Here is a 16,865-nt window from a genome sequence, read left to right as displayed (position 1 = left end):
ATAAAAAATATATACCATCGTTGTCTGCCGGAGGCAGCCATCTTATTTATTGGAGACCGCCATCTTGATTTCATCTGATGGATGTTATCATCGGGTGTAGGTTTCTAAAGTACGTTAGTGTATGTAAGGTCGATTTCCTATCCCGTACCAGCATTATTATGACCCTTATAGACGAAAACCACAAAATCCACAGTCATTTTGCTGTTGTAACCACCATTTTTTCTTAAAGTCTTATCATTTATAGGTTTTAACTAAAATATATGTTATCGATACTATCTTTGTGGATGCGATAGTTAAAGTAATGATAATTTAAAAAAAAAAACATTTATTAACCCATCATAGCGGACCAGAAATTTTTCAAAGTTCTAACTCACAAGTAATATTCTCTTCTCTTGTTTGCGTACTCGTATTTAAAAAGCTGCATGGTAGCAGATATTTTTAATGTCTGTGTATAATTACATTCCTAAACAAGTCCGTATTTGCGTACTCGTGTTTAAAAGCTGCATGGAAGCAGATATTTTAATGTTTGTGTATAATTACATTTCACCATTCTGTAAGATATTTATAAGTATCAGTACCTCGTGGGATATAGGTTCTATATTAAAAATAATAAACAATATGTAGGTAAAATTGTATTTATTAAATTAAGAACATATTTTACACAACAAAAATGGAGCAAAACAGAAACTATACATTAAAAAACTTAAACTTTACAACAAAAATGGAAACTATTCAGCAAAAACACAAACTGTACAACAAAATGAAAACTATAAAACAAAAAACAGAAAAAAACTATACAACAAATGGAAACAACTACCAAACTGCCAAACTATTTAAATCAAAAACTATTTACAGGAAAAAAAAATTATTCGTCGCCTCATACATATCCGTGGGGGACTGTGTGGATACCATCTTCGCAGATCAGCCGTTTGTCGTCCTCCCACGTTATGGCCAGCTTATTGCTGTACTCAGTATAGAGTATGTGCTGACGGGAGCGAATTGCTCTAACGCCTGCCCTCATTGTGCGGTGGTCTTGCAGGGCATCCAGGTAGTCGTCGAATGTTATGTGTTTTTTGACCACACATCGCTGGATGCCCTTGGCCTTTTTCTCGCTCTTACCACCACACCTGTAGGCGTAGAGTTTGGCCTGTAGGCTTACAAACTCCACCATCACTTCTCCCCCACATTCATCTTTGAATTTACCGACAACTTTCTTGTTGATGGGGGAGAAGCATGGGTGGTCGGAAGGGTAGCAGCTGGTGTCGAATTTGGCCATCAGTGTAGGGTCGGCTTTGAGGTCTGAGTAAAAGTCTGTTGTCTGGATCTCATACACAAAACTGTCTGTATCCATATACATCAGGTGAATATTGTCATGGTAACGGGGTTTCATGGTATTGTAGTGGAAGTCGTACATGAGAGTCTTTGAAAGATCTAGTACGGCCAGTCCGGCATAGATCGGCTTGTCGAAAATGATGGTCTCGTGATTAAGGTGGACTAGAGACAAATTCGGTTCGTACATTGTACGGTCCTTGAAGGACGGACGACACACCAACTTCTTGAACCTCTTCTCGGAGCACACCAACTCCATTTTGAGCCTCCGCCTTTTATTTTCCATCAGTTTACCAAATGTCGAGTTCACAGCGAGCTTAAAGAACTCCTTCTCGAACTCGTTGGCTGCTGCTTTCCGCTTGTTGGTATTCAGCCGAATATAGGGCTCCAACCATGCCGACTGCTCAAACTGTAGGACTCGGTGTATCTTAGTCACTCTCAGCCCATGAGATACTGCTTGCTGTAGATTTTTGTAGTGGACAATGTAGTGCTCTTTATTTTCAAGAGTTGTCATCAGCTTTGATTGCTTTGAGCCGGGCGGGCACTGATTTACAGAGAGAAATGGCAGGTCTTTATGACTTTCGTGGAGCTCGGGAGGGTACTCCACATCACACTCAATAATGTAGCCTGTAGGAGAATCATCTGGGACAGACACGACATCAATTGATGTGTCTGCCCATTGGAAATGCCGAATTGGAAGCGGCAGAGACATCGCCCACCCGTACAAATTATTTGCATCAATGTACTCCAGGAATGTGGATGGCTTGGATGCATCATATGTCTCAGGTATGTAGGAGTTATTGGCTACGCAATGACGTTTAATGCTTTGCGCTACTCCTCCCCTAATACCAGCCTCCACAAACATATACATGTCGTAATCTGTGAGAAGCTCTAGCTGTACACCTGTGGTTCGAAGCATCGCATCGAAAGCGAATCCAGGACAAGAAATATAGTGAGACGGATCTAAACTATATGTCTCCAAACATATGGAACGGAAATTCTCGAATACGTCCGCCAAAATCAGAACATCCGTCTTTAGGTACAAGTCAGCGTACTCCCCCAAAGTAGCACACTGAAACTTATCCCAGACTTTCACTGCATGAGCGTACTCCATCTCTGAAATCATGGAATCAGTCAGACTATTGTAGAAATCGCCGATAGGTGGAAGACTAGTATCATCTAGTCGAGCATAAGAATCGACAAAATCATACGGGAAGACACCCTTGCGGGTAACCAACTCCAACTCATCAGGCGCGAAAAACTCAGAAGTACTGACAAACTTGTCTGCCGGCAAGAACTCAGCGAGCGAAGCAAGACCTTGACTCATGAAACGGAACGTATAGACAAACTGAATGCTGAACTTATCATGCAACTTCTTGGAAAAAGTTATCAGCTTCTCCTCTGAATTCGGGATTATGAAGATGTCTTTACTGTCGTACCCCAACTTCCTGATAATGAAGTTCTGGTCGTACGCCAGGTTGTGGAAGAACACAATTAACTTCTTTGGTCTGCGCCTGAGAAGGTTGCAGTCATTACATGCAGGTCCCAGATATTCACCGGTAAAGTGATTGTGATCACGAACTTTCATTGCAGTTCTTCCGAACTTTCCTCCACAGTAGCAACACACACCTGCTTGCAGAAAAGCAGTGTTCTGTGCATGTGTGAGCAGAGTCATAGGAACAGATGTAAAAAATATTTTTTGTACATCATGACCAATCTCCACAATGCGAGAAATGAATTTATCTTCTGCGTCACAACCGCGATACAATTCAGGCTCTGATGGAAGTGCTGAAGTGAGGTGTGCTGGAATGACTGTATTATCTGCTTTCACATAAATGCAGTAGCTGTATGCTTTATGCTTTTGGTACTGCAGCGTGTATGCTTTATCAGGATTCGGGTGACACATATGGATTTTCTCCAGAATTGCTTCAAAGTCGCAATAAACCACGATGGGCATCTTATCAGCATGGTGGAAGTTTTTGAACTGCAGAACAGGAGGCTGGCCATTTTCATCAAGCTGAGGCATCTCCATCCGAACAGAAGCATGCTGTTTGCAGAGCTCACGGTGTTTTTCCAAACACTGAAGACCAGTGAGCCCGCTAACCCTATCCCGATCATCATAATGCTTGAAGCATCTTTTGCAAACATGAATAGCATCATGATGTGTAGTTATTTGGGACCGAACAAGGGCAGAAAAATTTTTAATGTAGGTGAAATGGGAGGAATTGTCATTGACCAAGAGCAGAAGGTCGAAATGATGTTCTTTTTCTTCAGGAGCGACTCGTGCAGGTACAACATTCAGATTCTCGTCGATGCTGTAGATGTTGATGGAGACTCCAGGGTTCTGTTTTTCGAACAGCGGTATTTGTCTGATTGGAGTAGGAAACTCGATGTTCGTGAAGTTGAATTTCTCTTCCAAGTCATGGTATCGCTTGTTGACACGCTCTGGATGCTCTCCTTCCACGTACTTCACAAGAATAGACCACTTAAAACACATGTGGTCTTCGAGGTTTTGTGGATTTATCACCGCATGTCTTGACTCGATGGTGGTAGGCAGTTCGATGTAGGAGCTGGCACGGAGTGGATCGAGCTTGTTTATGCGAAGTTGAAGTCGCTTAACGGCCGACAAAGTCCATCCGGACCCTTTTCCCATGTAGTCTTCCTCCTCCTTGCAGATCTTAGAGATGGATTCAGTTACTGCTTCCTCCACCTCATGAACTGCGTAGAGGGGCACATTAATGGTTTTGAATGCTCTCTTGTCTTCGCTGACATCCACAGGTTTTTCGTAATCACACTCAAGCACGATGTTGAATTTGAGTGGACCGTTCTCCTCTATCTCCTCTACCAGTTGGCTCATTATTTTTGACTTGATGGAGTTCAGATACGAGCAGATATCCTTGGCAGTACTTGACGTGTTTTCTGCCACATACGTCTTCAAGTTGCCCTTGAATCCTACTTCAGCGATGATGAAGCCATGGAAATTGGCCAAACCAGTCCCAGTAACCACCTTTGTTCGGCTGGTCGAAGGCTTGGGCGTAACTGCAGGCTTAACTGCTACCATCCTCTGCTTCTTTGTCGGAGGTGGAGCAGGCCCCTTGCATATCTTGATGTGGGCTTTTAACTTATCAGCCCTGGCGAACTCCTTAGCGCAGTTTAAGCAGGAATTCACTATGCGGTTTGGGTTAAGACCGCAAGCCGACTTCTCATGTAGTCTGGCGAAATCAGCATGGGCGAAGGCCTTGTAGCAGAAGCTACACCGGGTGCCTGATGTCGTGGCGACAGCTCCAGTACATGATGCAAGGTGCTGCTGCATCTTATCGCTGCGTGCGACCATCTTTCCACATAGGTGGCACTGCTGGTGGTTACGATGCTGGTTCTCAGCACACTGACGCTCGTGCCGGTAGCGGTTGTTGCCTGCCGTGAATGTAGCAGAGCAGAAACGGCATTTCTGGACGGTAGACGCCATCACGACAATCGGTAGACTGGTCTCAACGTATGGAACACGCGAAGGAAGCTCGACGTACGGAGAACTATAAAAGAAGAATTAAGAATACAATGTAGCTAGATGTTACATGAAAACAAACATAACCTCAAAACTCTAGCCCTCAAGCTACTAACCTAAAGTGTTAGCAATGTTACTAAATAAAAAAGTTACAAACATAATCTCAAAGCTGCTCCTTCATGTACAATCCTAAAAATGGTAGAATTTTTAAAGTACTGATAAAAGTTAAAGCTGAAAAAGTATTCAATGTTAACTAAAAATGATTGATTACATAACCTCAAAACTACTCTAATGCACAACCCAAAAATGCTACAATATTTAAAGTAAAGTTAAAAGTTTAAGCTAAACAATTCCTGGCTACCCACACATAAGTGTACAGAGAAAAAACTAGCTAGCTGATAACCTACGAAAAAGCTGAGAAACATTCAATGTTAACGAAACATGTAGCATACCTCAGAAAATAATGAAGTGGAGTTGTAGTACACGAAGTAGCGTTGGTGGTAGAAATCGTGGTAGCAGCGAAACACACACGAACTAGCTCTCTCAAACTCCAAGAACACAATGAAGCTCCGACAGCTAATCCCGGCCTTTTATAGCCGCGGACCTGCTTGTTCTTGGAAAAAAAACAATTAGGAACATAGTATTTTTACCGAACCTACCAATAGGAATGTAGTATGTGGAGGGGAAGTACCATTGTCTTCGGAAAAACCCAGCATGACTCATGCGCAGGTCGTAGCAGGTCTGTGAGGGGTTGGAGGTAGAAATGTAGGTAATAACTTAACATAGGAAACCACTCTCGGGTAAAACCACTAATAGCCTAGGTGATTAGAGATTAGGTCGCGAGGCACTGCATGCATCGTGACTCATCACTCAGGAATGTCGTCTCGCAGTGCCGAGGGGACCCGAACAATAGACTTGACCGTGCATGTCACAACAGATCCATTAGTCGCCCGACTTTGTGGCGCCATGAGGCGCTCAGGTAGCAGTCATGGTCTACGGCAACAGACTCGTTAAAGTGTCATTACGAAGCACTCAAGCTGCGTTCGAGGAACATACAGGTAAATATTCATTATAGATATGTAAGGAAAGAAATAAAAATTAATAGGGTAAGTTTAATACATTTATTAAAAGTAAGAACACATTACAAAGCTATAACATTAAAAATTTATTCTACATTAGTTATGACCAACATTCGTTTAAAAATTTTTAGCATTTCATTGCGAACAATCAGTTGAACATCCATAGTATGACACATTTTGCTGATGTTCCAGGAACCAACCCGTTTCACAACCATTTAAGGAGACTTTCCTTAAGCTCTCTTTTCATTGGTCAAATAAAACATCTCCCTCTCTTCCCCTCATACAATGATGCTGCTTCACCATCATGCTAAAATTCTGCAAGACCAAAAAAATTTGCTTCCCTTAAACCTTACGGTAGAAATTTCATCCAAGGATGCTGTTACTGCATCTAGAAATTAAAAATTATATTATCTCATACAGGTTTTATTTACATGTTAGACTTAACCATCCTACCACACACATGCACACACATGCACACACTTACACACACATGCATACGCATGCATGCACTGAGATGAAATACATACTCGCCCACATAATGTACTTATTTTTACAAAGGCAACATATTAAAACACATAATATTTAAATTTTGTGTAGATTGTATGGTACCAGAAACCATACTGCAAAACGAGCGGACAACACTAGAGGCTTTACTATGATTGGGCTGATGGATTACCTCTGGAACGCCCTTGTTGCCTTCAACGACTCAGAATTAATACTTTTATCCATCAAAAAACAACAACAGTTTAACTAAGCAAACATACACCCCACACCCCTCAAAAAATTGTTATTACACAAGGCATTATTTACATGCCAGGAGACCGCACATACGAAGTGCGCAGCTTCAGGTTAGAAATATTTATTAAAATAACCGCTAAAGATGCTAATTTGTTTATGAAAAAATTGCACATGACATACAGACACTTGGTTATTTACACACACACACACATACATACATACATACACCCTGCACGGCTTCAGAAGGAAACAATATTTTGAAAACCACTCAAGACTTACATCTGTTTATGAAAAGGAGCTAAAAATTAATATTTTTTCAAAGTTAATTTTAGAGATGAAACCTCATGTGCAAGTCCTTGCATGCGAGAACATTTTATTACACAATTATCTTCATTTTTTCCAAACCATAGGTCTGATGTCTGGATACCACACAAATCTCATACTTAACATATGAACTACGAGATGACTGCATGCCAGTCCAAGCCCCCTACGCTTAGAGACGAAACTGCACTAGAAGCGTTAGCAAGCATTGCAATTATCTCTTTTCACTAATGCAGTTTCACCTCTGACTAGGTGGACCTCCTGAAACAGCAAACATAGGACAGTGAAACACATTAAAATAATGCATTTCAAAATAATTGAATCATATAAAACACTGCATATTTCTCGAAAAATCACCACGCAACTGACAGCCCTTTCAATCACAATTCTGCGAATGCTATCACAGAATGTTAGATTTAGAAAGAAAGGATCATTCATTCCTTAATTATGGAACACAGTAATACATCACATGAAGAGAAACAAAAAAGGCACACACTTCGTTCTTAGACTCGTGCCGCCTCCTTGACAGAGAGAAAAGATTTTACACATAAAATAGTATATATTTCTTTTCCAGCGATGAAGCTGTACTAATATAACCTTGTCAAGCTTAGATGATCTAGGGAGAGACAAAGTAAATAAATATATTAACAAAAAAAGTCGGCTAAAAATCATTTACAAACAAAATACTTAATGTTCCTTCGATTACATATTTTTCTCAATTTAATAAATGAGAGAACACAAACATTTGCTTAAATCACTATTTATCAATTTTAAACTCTCGTGTACATTAGGAAAAAATTTATATTATCATTCATTATTAGCTGTAATGTAAAAAATTCAAAACAGTTTCTTTGTGGGATGTAGAATGCTCACTCACGATCGAAAAAAGGAGGGGTCTTCGCTGTAACTCAAGGGGAGGGGGAAACCATCTTGAAAGTTGACGTTTCTCATATATTTGGATATATTAGAAATCAAGCAAGTAATAACATTTGGTGGTATAATCTCCGTCTGATTAAAGTTTATTTGCTAACATGAATTCACAAATTAAACGAATCTGTGAGTACATTTGCATATATTTTATAGAAAAAAATGCACAGATTGTTTTATCATGAATAACCAGGAGCACACTAAAAAAAACCAACGAAATTCTCGCCAATAATAACCAACAGCACACGAAAAACAGAAAAAAAACGATTTGTCAGTAATAACATGCAGCATGCGGAGAAAATCACCAAAATATTGTCAAGAATAAACATCAGTACATGTAGAATACCAATAAATTCTTGACATGAAAAAGGCTGAAGTGCACGGAGAAAATCATCAAAATTGTTGTCAGGTAAAAAAAAGCAGAAGCACATAAAAAAACCAACAAAATTCTAACACAGTAAAGTTGAAGCACATGTAGAAATCTATCGAAATTTCACGTGAAAAAATAGGAGCACTTAGAAAAAACCACCAGAGAGAAGACGTCGTTTAAAAACATCATAAATTATCAACTTTTTAAAAAAAGTTCAAATTATTTCATGCTAGAACTCTCATGTCGCTTAAGCAAAGAGTTCACAAACTGGCTTGTGCCAGAACTCTCATGTTGCTTAAGCAAACAGTTCACAAGCTGACTTGTGCTAGAACTCTCATGTTGCTTAAGCAAAGAGTTCACAAGCTGACTTGTGCTAGAACTCTGTTTTTGCTTAAGCAAAGAGTTCACAAGCTAACTTGTGCTAGAACTCTGTTTTTGCTTAACATGAGAGTTCTAGCATGAAATAATTTGAACTTTTTTTAAAAAGTTGATAATTTATGATGTTTTTAAACGACGTCTTCTCCCTGGTGGTTTTTTCTAAGTGCTCCTATTTTTTCACGTGAAATTTCGATAGATTTCTACATGTGCTTCAACTTTACTGTGTTAGAATTTTGTTGGTTTTTTTATGTGCTTCTGCTTTTTTTTACCTGACAACAATTTGATGATTTTCTCCGTGCACTTCAGCCTTTTTCATGTCAAGAATTTATTGGTATTCTACATGTACTGATGTTTATTCTTGACAATATTTTGGTGATTTTCTCCGCATGCTGCATGTTATTACTGACAAATCGTTTTTTTTTCTGTTTTTCGTGTGCTGTTGGTTATTATTGGCGAGAATTTCGTTGGTTTTTTTTAGTGTGCTCCTGGTTATTCATGATAAAACAATCTGTGCATTTTTTTCTATAAAATATATGCAAATGTACTCACAGATTCGTTTAATTTGTGAATTCATGTTAGCAAATAAACTTTAATCAGACGGAGATTATACCACCAAATGTTATTACTTGCTTGATTACTAATATATCCAAATATATGAGAAACGTCAACTTTCAAGATGGTTTCCCCCTCCCCTTGAGTTACAGCGAAGACCCCTCCTTTTTTCGATCGTGAGTGAGCATTCTACATCCCACAAAGAAACTGTTTTGAATTTTTTACATTACAGCTAATAATGAATGATAATATAAATTTTTTCCTAATGTACACGAGAGTTTAAAATTGATAAATAGTGATTTAAGCAAATGTTTGTGTTCTCTCATTTATTAAATTGAGAAAAATATGTAATCGAAGGAACATTAAGTATTTTGTTTGTAAATGATTTTTAGCCGACTTTTTTTGTTAATATATTTATTTACTTTGTCTCTCCCTAGATCATCTAAGCTTGACAAGGTTATATTAGTACAGCTTCATCGCTGGAAAAGAAATATATACTATTTTATGTGTAAAATCTTTTCTCTCTGTCAAGGAGGCGGCACGAGTCTAAGAACGAAGTGTGTGCCTTTTTTGTTTCTCTTCATGTGATGTATTAATGTGTTCCATAATTAAGGAATGAATGATCCTTTCTTTCTAAATCTAACATTCTGTGATAGCATTCGCAGAATTGTGATTGAAAGGGCTGTCAGTTGCGTGGTGATTTTTCGAGAAATATGCAGTGTTTTATATGATTCAATTATTTTGAAATGCATTATTTTAATGTGTTTCACTGTCCTATGTTTGCTGTTTCAGGAGGTCCACCTAGTCAGAGGTGAAACTGCATTAGTGAAAAGAGATAATTGCAATGCTTGCTAACGCTTCTAGTGCAGTTTCGTCTCTAAGCGTAGGGGGCTTGGACTGGCATGCAGTCATCTCGTAGTTCATATGTTAAGTATGAGATTTGTGTGGTATCCAGACATCAGACCTATGGTTTGGAAAAAATGAAGATAATTGTGTAATAAAATGTTCTCGCATGCAAGGACTTGCACATGAGGTTTCATCTCTAAAATTAACTTTGAAAAAATATTAATTTTTAGCTCCTTTTCATAAACAGATGTAAGTCTTGAGTGGTTTTCAAAATATTGTTTCCTTCTGAAGCCGTGCAGGGTGTATATATGTATGTATGTGTGTGTGTGTAAATAACCAAGTGTCTGTATGTCATGTGCAATTTTTTCATAAACAAATTAGCATCTTTAGCGGTTATTTTAATAAATATTTCTAACCTGAAGCTGCGCACTTCGTATGTGCGGTCTCCTGGCATGTAAATAATGCCTTGTGTAATAACAATTTTTTGAGGGGTGTGGGGTGTATGTTTGCTTAGTTAAACTGTTGTTGTTTTTTGATGGATAAAAGTATTAATTCTGAGTCGTTGAAGGCAACAAGGGCGTTCCAGAGGTAATCCATCAGCCCAATCCTAGTAAAGCCTCTAGTGTTGTCCGCTCGTTTTGCAGTATGGTTTCTGGTACCATACAATCTACACAAAATTTAAATATTATGTGTTTTAATATGTTGCCTTTGTAAAAATAAGTACATTATGTGGGCGAGTATGTATTTCATCTCAGTGCATGCATGCGTATGCATGTGTGTGTAAGTGTGTGCATGTGTGTGCATGTGTGTGGTAGGATGGTTAAGTCTAACATGTAAATAAAACCTGTATGAGATAATATAATTTTTAATTTCTAGATGCAGTAACAGCATCCTAGGATGAAATTTCTACCGTAAGGTTTAAGGGAAGCAAATTTTTTTGGTCTTGCAGAATTTTAGCATGATGGTGAAGCAGCATCATTGTATGAGGGGAAGAGAGGGAGATGTTTTATTTGACCAATGAAAAGAGAGCTTAAGGAAAGTCTCCTTAAATGGTTGTGAAACGGGTTGGTTCCTGGAACATCAGCAAAATGTGTCATACTATGGATGTTCAACTGATTGTTCGCAATGAAATGCTAAAAATTTTTAAACGAATGTTGGTCATAACTAATGTAGAATAAATTTTTAATGTTATAGCTTTGTGATGTGTTCTTACTTTTAATAAAAGTATTAAACTTACCCTATTAATTTTTATTTCTTTCCTTACATATCTATAATGAATATTTAGCTGTATGTTCCTCGAACGCAGCTTGAGTGCTTCGTAATGACACTTTAACGAGTCTGTTGCCGTAGACCATGACTGCTACCTGAGCGCCTCATGGCGCCACAAAGTCGGGCGACTAATGGATCTGTTGTGACATGCACGGTCAAGTCTATTGTTCGGGTCCCCTCGGCACTGCGAGACGACATTCCTGAGTGATGAGTCACGATGCATGCAGTGCCTCGCGACCTAATCTCTAATCACCTAGGCTATTAGTGGTTTTACCCGAGAGTGGTTTCCTATGTTAAGTTATTACCTACATTTCTACCTCCAACCCCTCACAGACCTGCTACGACCTGCGCATGAGTCATGCTGGGTTTTTCCGAAGACAATGGTACTTCCCCTCCACATACTACATTCCTATTGGTAGGTTCGGTAAAAATACTATGTTCCTAATTGTTTTTTTTCCAAGAACAAGCAGGTCCGCGGCTATAAAAGGCCGGGATTAGCTGTCGGAGCTTCATTGTGTTCTTGGAGTTTGAGAGAGCTAGTTCGTGTGTGTTTCGCTGCTACCACGATTTCTACCACCAACGCTACTTCGTGTTCTACAACTCCACTTCATTATTTTCTGAGGTATGCTACATGTTTCGTTAACATTGAATGTTTCTCAGCTTTTTCGTAGGTTATCAGCTAGCTAGTTTTTTCTCTGTACACTTATGTGTGGGTAGCCAGGAATTGTTTAGCTTAAACTTTTAACTTTACTTTAAATATTGTAGCATTTTTGGGTTGTGCATTAGAGTAGTTTTGAGGTTATGTAATCAATCATTTTTAGTTAACATTGAATACTTTTTCAGCTTTAACTTTTATCAGTACTTTAAAAATTCTACCATTTTTAGGATTGTACATGAAGGAGCAGCTTTGAGATTATGTTTGTAACTTTTTTATTTAGTAACATTGCTAACACTTTAGGTTAGTAGCTTGAGGGCTAGAGTTTTGAGGTTATGTTTGTTTTCATGTAACATCTAGCTACATTGTATTCTTAATTCTTCTTTTATAGTTCTCCGTACGTCGAGCTTCCTTCGCGTGTTCCATACGTTGAGACCAGTCTACCGATTGTCGTGATGGCGTCTACCGTCCAGAAATGCCGTTTCTGCTCTGCTACATTCACGGCAGGCAACAACCGCTACCGGCACGAGCGTCAGTGTGCTGAGAACCAGCATCGTAACCACCAGCAGTGCCACCTATGTGGAAAGATGGTCGCACGCAGCGATAAGATGCAGCAGCACCTTGCATCATGTACTGGAGCTGTCGCCACGACATCAGGCACCCGGTGTAGCTTCTGCTACAAGGCCTTCGCCCATGCTGATTTCGCCAGACTACATGAGAAGTCGGCTTGCGGTCTTAACCCAAACCGCATAGTGAATTCCTGCTTAAACTGCGCTAAGGAGTTCGCCAGGGCTGATAAGTTAAAAGCCCACATCAAGATATGCAAGGGGCCTGCTCCACCTCCGACAAAGAAGCAGAGGATGGTAGCAGTTAAGCCTGCAGTTACGCCCAAGCCTTCGACCAGCCGAACAAAGGTGGTTACTGGGACTGGTTTGGCCAATTTCCATGGCTTCATCATCGCTGAAGTAGGATTCAAGGGCAACTTGAAGACGTATGTGGCAGAAAACACGTCAAGTACTGCCAAGGATATCTGCTCGTATCTGAACTCCATCAAGTCAAAAATAATGAGCCAACTGGTAGAGGAGATAGAGGAGAACGGTCCACTCAAATTCAACATCGTGCTTGAGTGTGATTACGAAAAACCTGTGGATGTCAGCGAAGACAAGAGAGCATTCAAAACCATTAATGTGCCCCTCTACGCAGTTCATGAGGTGGAGGAAGCAGTAACTGAATCCATCTCTAAGATCTGCAAGGAGGAGGAAGACTACATGGGAAAAGGGTCCGGATGGACTTTGTCGGCCGTTAAGCGACTTCAACTTCGCATAAACAAGCTCGATCCACTCCGTGCCAGCTCCTACATCGAACTGCCTACCACCATCGAGTCAAGACATGCGGTGATAAATCCACAAAACCTCGAAGACCACATGTGTTTTAAGTGGTCTATTCTTGTGAAGTACGTGGAAGGAGAGCATCCAGAGCGTGTCAACAAGCGATACCATGACTTGGAAGAGAAATTCAACTTCACGAACATCGAGTTTCCTACTCCAATCAGACAAATACCGCTGTTCGAAAAACAGAACCCTGGAGTCTCCATCAACATCTACAGCATCGACGAGAATCTGAATGTTGTACCTGCACGAGTCGCTCCTGAAGAAAAAGAACATCATTTCGACCTTCTGCTCTTGGTCAATGACAATTCCTCCCATTTCACCTACATTAAAAATTTTTCTGCCCTTGTTCGGTCCCAAATAACTACACATCATGATGCTATTCATGTTTGCAAAAGATGCTTCAAGCATTATGATGATCGGGATAGGGTTAGCGGGCTCACTGGTCTTCAGTGTTTGGAAAAACACCGTGAGCTCTGCAAACAGCATGCTTCTGTTCGGATGGAGATGCCTCAGCTTGATGAAAATGGCCAGCCTCCTGTTCTGCAGTTCAAAAACTTCCACCATGCTGATAAGATGCCCATCGTGGTTTATTGCGACTTTGAAGCAATTCTGGAGAAAATCCATATGTGTCACCCGAATCCTGATAAAGCATACACGCTGCAGTACCAAAAGCATAAAGCATACAGCTACTGCATTTATGTGAAAGCAGATAATACAGTCATTCCAGCACACCTCACTTCAGCACTTCCATCAGAGCCTGAATTGTATCGCGGTTGTGACGCAGAAGATAAATTCATTTCTCGCATTGTGGAGATTGGTCATGATGTACAAAAAATATTTTTTACATCTGTTCCTATGACTCTGCTCACACATGCACAGAACACTGCTTTTCTGCAAGCAGGTGTGTGTTGCTACTGTGGAGGAAAGTTCGGAAGAACTGCAATGAAAGTTCGTGATCACAATCACTTTACCGGTGAATATCTGGGACCTGCATGTAATGACTGCAACCTTCTCAGGCGCAGACCAAAGAAGTTAATTGTGTTCTTCCACAACCTGGCGTACGACCAGAACTTCATTATCAGGAAGTTGGGGTACGACAGTAAAGACATCTTCATAATCCCGAATTCAGAGGAGAAGCTGATAACTTTTTCCAAGAAGTTGCATGATAAGTTCAGCATTCAGTTTGTCTATACGTTCCGTTTCATGAGTCGGGGTCTTGCTTCGCTCGCTGAGTTCTTGCCGGCAGACAAGTTTGTCAGTACTGCTGAGTTTTTCGCGCCTGATGAGTTGGAGTTGGTTACCCGCAAGGGTGTCTTCCCGTATGATTTTGTCGATTCTTTTGCTCGACTAGATGATACTAGTCTTCCACCTATCGGCGATTTCTACAATAGTCTGACTGATTCCATGATTTCAGAGATGGAGTACGCTCATGCAGTGAAAGTCTGGGATAAGTTTCAGTGTGCTACTTTGGGGGAGTACGCTGACTTGTACCTAAAGACGGATGTTCTGATTTTGGCGGACGTATTCGAGAATTTCCGTTCCATATGTTTGGAGACATATAGTTTAGATCCGTCTCACTATATTTCTTGTCCTGGATTCGCTTTCGATGCGATGCTTCGAACCACAGGTGTACAGCTAGAGCTTCTCACAGATTACGACATGTATATGTTTGTGGAGGCTGGTATTAGGGGAGGAGTAGCGCAAAGCATTAAACGTCATTGCGTAGCCAATAACTCCTACATACCTGAGACATATGATGCATCCAAGCCATCCACATTCCTGGAGTACATTGATGCAAATAATTTGTACGGGTGGGCGATGTCTCTGCCGCTTCCAATTCGGCATTTCCAATGGGCAGACACATCAATTGATGTCGTGTCTGTCCCAGATGATTCTCCTACAGGCTACATTATTGAGTGTGATGTGGAGTACCCTCCCGAGCTCCACGAAAGTCATAAAGACCTGCCATTTCTCTCTGTAAATCAGTGCCCGCCCGGCTCAAAGCAATCAAAGCTGATGACAACTCTTGAAAATAAAGAGCACTACATTGTCCACTACAAAAATCTACAGCAAGCAGTATCTCATGGGCTGAGAGTGACTAAGATACACCGAGTCCTACAGGTTGAGCAGTCGGCATGGTTGGAGCCCTATATTCGGCTGAATACCAACAAGCGGAAAGCAGCAGCCAACGAGTTCGAGAAGGAGTTCTTTAAGCTCGCTGTGAACTCGACATTTGGTAAACTGATGGAAAATAAAAGGCGGAGGCTCAAAATGGAGTTGGTGTGCTCCGAGAAGAGGTTCAAGAAGTTGGTGTGTCGTCCGTCCTTCAAGGACCGTACAATGTACGAACCGAATTTGTCTCTAGTCCACCTTAATCACGAGACCATCATTTTCGACAAGCCGATCTATGCCGGACTGGCCGTACTAGATCTTTCAAAGACTCTCATGTACGACTTCCACTACAATACCATGAAACCCCGTTACCATGACAATATTCACCTGATGTATATGGATACAGACAGTTTTGTGTATGAGATCCAGACAACAGACTTTTACTCAGACCTCAAAGCCGACCCTACACTGATAGCCAAATTCGACACCAGCTGCTACCCTTCCGACCACCCATGCTTCTCCCCCATCAACAAGAAAGTTGTCGGTAAATTCAAAGATGAATGTGGGGGAGAAGTGATGGAGGAGTTTGTAAGCCTACGGGCCAAACTCTACGCCTACAGGTGTGGTGGTAAGAGCGAGAAAAAGGCCAAGGGCATCCAGCGATGTGTGGTCAAAAAACACATAACATTCGACGACTACCTGGATGCCCTGCAAGACCACCGCACAATGAGGGCAGGCGTTAGAGCAATTCGCTCCCGTCAGCACATACTCTATACTGAGTACAGCAATAAGCTGGCCATAACGTGGGAGGACGACAAACGGCTGATCTGCGAAGATGGTATCCACACAGTCCCCCACGGATATGTATGAGGCGACGAATAATTTTTTTTCCTGTAAATAGTTTTTGATTTAAATAGTTTGGCAGTTTGGTAGTTGTTTCCATTTGTTGTATAGTTTTTTTCTGTTTTTTGTTTTATAGTTTTCATTTTGTTGTACAGTTTGTGTTTTTGCTGAATAGTTTCCATTTTTGTTGTAAAGTTTAAGTTTTTTAATGTATAGTCTGTTTTGCTCCATTTTTGTTGTGTAAAATATGTTCTTAATTTAATAAATACAATTTTACCTACATATTGTTTATTATTTTTAATATAGAACCTATATCCCACGAGGTACTGATACTTATAAATATCTTACAGAATGGTGAAATGTAATTATACACAAACATTAAAATATCTGCTTCCATGCAGCTTTTAAACACGAGTACGCAAATACGGACTTGTTTAGGAATGTAATTATACACAGACATTAAAAATATCTGCTACCATGCAGCTTTTTAAATACGAGTACGCAAACAAGAGAAGAGAATATTACTTGTGAGTTAGAACTTTGAAAAATTTCT

This window comes from Bacillus rossius, chromosome 14 (assembly GCF_032445375.1).
Source record: "Bacillus rossius redtenbacheri isolate Brsri chromosome 14, Brsri_v3, whole genome shotgun sequence".
Taxonomy (NCBI): Eukaryota; Metazoa; Arthropoda; class Insecta; order Phasmatodea; family Bacillidae; genus Bacillus; species Bacillus rossius.
Note: the sequence above shows the minus strand (reverse complement) of the source record.